General features: G+C 29.0%; 2 long non-coding RNA genes across 2 annotated transcripts; both read right to left on the reverse strand.

Annotated features, from left to right (window-relative positions):
• Positions 1-1,080: 1,080 nt before the first annotated feature.
• LOC119690018 lies at positions 1,081-2,178 on the reverse strand. The gene is made up of 4 exons (XR_005253534.1): positions 1,700-2,178; positions 1,546-1,637; positions 1,366-1,483; positions 1,081-1,287 (listed from the first exon to the last, which is right to left on the reverse strand). It is a non-coding gene; the product is annotated as an uncharacterized LOC119690018 (long non-coding RNA).
• Positions 2,179-4,288: 2,110 nt separating this feature from the next.
• LOC119662552 lies at positions 4,289-4,777 on the reverse strand. Its single transcript, XR_005250810.1, has 3 exons — positions 4,754-4,777; positions 4,574-4,691; positions 4,289-4,495 (listed from the first exon to the last, which is right to left on the reverse strand). It is a non-coding gene; the product is annotated as an uncharacterized LOC119662552 (long non-coding RNA).

Here is a 4,777-nt window from a genome sequence, read left to right on the forward strand (position 1 = left end):
TGTAGTTCTTTTATTTTAGTTAATGAATTCATTAATGAATGAATGAAATAAATATAACATCTAAATAAACTTTTCATTTACAATTTATAAACAATTCCCATAAGATATATATCTCGAATCAGTAAATAATACATCTAACAGTAATAAATGATAACTAACAGTCGCCATTTGATGGCATATTTACTAAATTAAAGTTTAGTTAGTTGTAGTTATCAAAGTTCTTAAATAACGTTTGCCTGTCATTAAACGTTAATACTGAAATGAAAATAGAAAGACGTTTTTGCTATGCAGCAGAATTATCTAGAACTCCAACGCTTGTTTCATTCTGAGCACTTGTAATGGTACTGAAATTACATAGTCTACAATATGTATCTTTGAATGGATATCTTAAGAACCAAGCTACAGCGAAATACATATAACTTACTGGACAAAAATGATCAAAATGCTGGTTGTCACAAAAATCTGTTATCGTTATACGACATTGGAGAAATCAAATTCGGTTTAACATTAATTTGATCTGAATTGTTATACCAAAAATAATGATTGATATAATGTTTCATATCTTATAATTGTATTCATTATAATTTATTTATATAAATAATATATGAAACACTTCTTATCACGTTTTAAGCCATTATAAGTTTTGCAAGTTTTTTGGATGGTCACTTTATTTGGGATTTTGTCTAAGTCGGCTGTGCTTTTGAAAGCATTGGAAAAGTAGAGCTTATATTAACACTTCGAGCTTTATTGAGCTTACTGCCAATTTCATTCCAATAACATCAAACTGTAAGCAAAGAACGTAAATAAACGCGAAGACCGTATTATAATACAATACGGTCTTTGGTGTTCAAATCGAAGCGCCTAAACTTTATCCTGAGAGGATTCTAAAATTTCAATAACAACTTAAATAACTTAAGCTAATTAACATTAAAAACACAAAACTATAAGCTCTGTAGCTCTATAGCTCTGTAAACGCATAATAAACATAAATAACTTCCAGTGAGATAAAATATCTGAACTAAAAATTTATTTCGCTAGAATCCACAATAAAACCCAAAATGTTTGTTAAGGAAAATCTTTATTTCTATTTACAAACAAATATTTATACTACTAAATAATTTATCATTTTCCATTGCCTTTGATAGATTCTTACTTATAGACAATTTCGTTTCCAAATAGTGGCTTCGTACAGTAATAATTTTTACATAGGACTAAAACCGATAATATAACCACAGATCCACACATTTAATTATGGTTCGATCCATTAACGTAAAAATGTATTCAAACCTTATTAAAAATCCATGTTTAATTAAAATAAACTGTTAATAAACTGTTTTGTTAAAATAAATGGAGCTTTTTCCTTACCTGGGTACATATACGTATTTTGGATCGCTTCTTCTTATTTTATTTAAGGAATTGGAATAAAAAGGATTTGAGTGGAGCAAGGATTATATGGAGTTTCAAGAGTTGTGACCTTAACCAACTGCGAAATAATTGTTGTAAGAAATCAAATTTTTTGCTTTATGAATATTTCTGAATAATTACGTTAAGAATTATTTAGGAATAGCACGAGATGTGGAAATTGTTACTGGTTCTACAGACTGGATTCAAGTTTCCACCTTACACAATAGTATAATCTGTAAATAAAGGTTAGTAAGCATAGCTGTCAAAATAGGAAATTTATTTGAAATATATTTACTTTGATGTCCAGTCTAAAAAAGTTGATATTAATGGCATAAGCGTTTTTTCCGCTTCTTGCCGGCCTTGCGCTTTGTTTTTGGCTTAGGACTTAGCTTTGACTTACATACAGGCTTCTTCTTCGTGAGACATTTATTTTTCTTCTTCTTTGCACTAGGGCCACAATCCGGAACAACGTTCTCGGGACTCTTCGCGGTTGGTCTTACCGGTCTAACCGGTCTTATCGGTTGGTAAATCGATTTTTCTTCGGCCGTCAGAGAGTTCCACGCGGCTCTGCCAATTCTAGCAGCCTGAACTGCTGTTAAATGCGAATTGCAGCCCTGGAATGTTTCCAAAAAGTTCAAAAAACGTTTCTCCTCGCTTTGCATATTCGCACCTCGTAGAATAACTTTTTCTTGAAAGAAAAATGAACTTTATAAAAATATATTTAGCGATCTCAAATTCGTAACTAACTCTATACAAAATAAATATGAAATGATATTTTCAAATTCCACAAAAACAAATAATTTTTTCAAATTATTATGAGAATGTGATTTCATTCAAAAATGATAAGAAAAGTTAAGTATAAAATCAGTAGTCGTTCTTTATATTTGTTGTGAATTTTGATATTCGAGGAAGTTAATATGAGAGGAATTTGGTGTAAGTAATGGCATAAATTTACTATTTATAACGGGTCTGTTTATCCAGTAAGGCATATCACTTCACAATCACCACTACTATGCGGAAGGAACTTGGAAAGCAGTGATATTATCAAAGAAAACAAAGCACTGCGATCGAAAAAGATCTATCGTACATAGGCTTGTGTATTTAGGTTTTCTGTAAATCTTAGCAGAGTTTGTGGTTTATTGTTTCATAGCAAACGTTATCAGGAGGCATGTTATCTGAAGGCTCTTCACAGACAAAGGCATTATCTAAAGATACAAAGGCTTCATAGAAAGAAAGTCATACTAATGTTATTCTACGATTCGCCCGTTCGATATGAAGTTAATTAATTTCGATTATTTAAACATAATAAAATTATTTATATATGAAATTACTCATTTGTTATAAATAAGTTTAAATATGGAACTATAATATTCATATCAGTTTTAGTGGTTAAAGTATTTATTTCTTTCAGGACTTTCATCGGGTAAACCGAATGTGTCAGTATAGATTTCAAAAGTTATATTATTATCAACAAGTTAAATACTTTTGAAATAATTCATTTATTAAAATTCAAATCTCAGCTAAATACATGATACCTTGGATATTATCTGTCACTGAAATAGTGGTGCCAAATCAGTACACATTATGAACAACCATTAATAAGAACTTCAAAAAAAATATAAATCAAAGAAAATAAATTTGGACTCATAAAATACGAATATAATATGGAACATTTAAATATAACATATATACAAGTATATCTCAGAATCAACCCAAGTTCGGCATATTGCGTAGTGGTGAACGTTGTTCAAAGCAACCAATTTTACTAAAATTTATTGTTTCATTCATTCATCACTACTTTTATTGTAGTTCTTTTATTTTAGTTAATGAATTCATTAATGAATGAATGAAATAAATATAACATCTAAATAAACTTTTCATTTACAATTTATAAACAATTCCCATAAGATATATATCTCGAATCAGTAAATAATACATCTAACAGTAATAAATGATAACTAACAGTCGCCATTTGATGGCATATTTACTAAATTAAAGTTTAGTTAGTTGTAGTTATCAAAGTTCTTAAATAACGTTTGCCTGTCATTAAACGTTAATACTGAAATGAAAATAGAAAGACGTTTTTGCTATGCAGCAGAATTATCTAGAACTCCAACGCTTGTTTCATTCTGAGCACTTGTAATGGTACTGAAATTACATAGTCTACAATATGTATCTTTGAATGGATATCTTAAGAACCAAGCTACAGCGAAATACATATAACTTACTGGACAAAAATGATCAAAATGCTGGTTGTCACAAAAATCTGTTATCGTTATACGACATTGGAGAAATCAAATTCGGTTTAACATTAATTTGATCTGAATTGTTATACCAAAAATAATGATTGATATAATGTTTCATATCTTATAATTGTATTCATTATAATTTATTTATATAAATAATATATGAAACACTTCTTATCACGTTTTAAGCCATTATAAGTTTTGCAAGTTTTTTGGATGGTCACTTTATTTGGGATTTTGTCTAAGTCGGCTGTGCTTTTGAAAGCATTGGAAAAGTAGAGCTTATATTAACACTTCGAGCTTTATTGAGCTTACTGCCAATTTCATTCCAATAACATCAAACTGTAAGCAAAGAACGTAAATAAACGCGAAGACCGTATTATAATACAATACGGTCTTTGGTGTTCAAATCGAAGCGCCTAAACTTTATCCTGAGAGGATTCTAAAATTTCAATAACAACTTAAATAACTTAAGCTAATTAACATTAAAAACACAAAACTATAAGCTCTGTAGCTCTATAGCTCTGTAAACGCATAATAAACATAAATAACTTCCAGTGAGATAAAATATCTGAACTAAAAATTTATTTCGCTAGAATCCACAATAAAACCCAAAATGTTTGTTAAGGAAAATCTTTATTTCTATTTACAAACAAATATTTATACTACTAAATAATTTATCATTTTCCATTGCCTTTGATAGATTCTTACTTATAGACAATTTCGTTTCCAAATAGTGGCTTCGTACAGTAATAATTTTTACATAGGACTAAAACCGATAATATAACCACAGATCCACACATTTAATTATGGTTCGATCCATTAACGTAAAAATGTATTCAAACCTTATTAAAAATCCATGTTTAATTAAAATAAACTGTTAATAAACTGTTTTGTTAAAATAAATGGAGCTTTTTCCTTACCTGGGTACATATACGTATTTTGGATCGCTTCTTCTTATTTTATTTAAGGAATTGGAATAAAAAGGATTTGAGTGGAGCAAGGATTATATGGAGTTTCAAGAGTTGTGACCTTAACCATCTGCGAAATAATTGTTGTAAGAAATCAAATTTTTTGCTTTATGAATATTTCTGAATAATAACGTTAAGAATTATTTAGGAATAGCA

This window comes from Teleopsis dalmanni, chromosome X (genome assembly GCF_002237135.1).
Source record: "Teleopsis dalmanni isolate 2A chromosome X, ASM223713v2, whole genome shotgun sequence".
Classification (NCBI taxonomy): domain Eukaryota; kingdom Metazoa; phylum Arthropoda; class Insecta; order Diptera; family Diopsidae; genus Teleopsis; species Teleopsis dalmanni.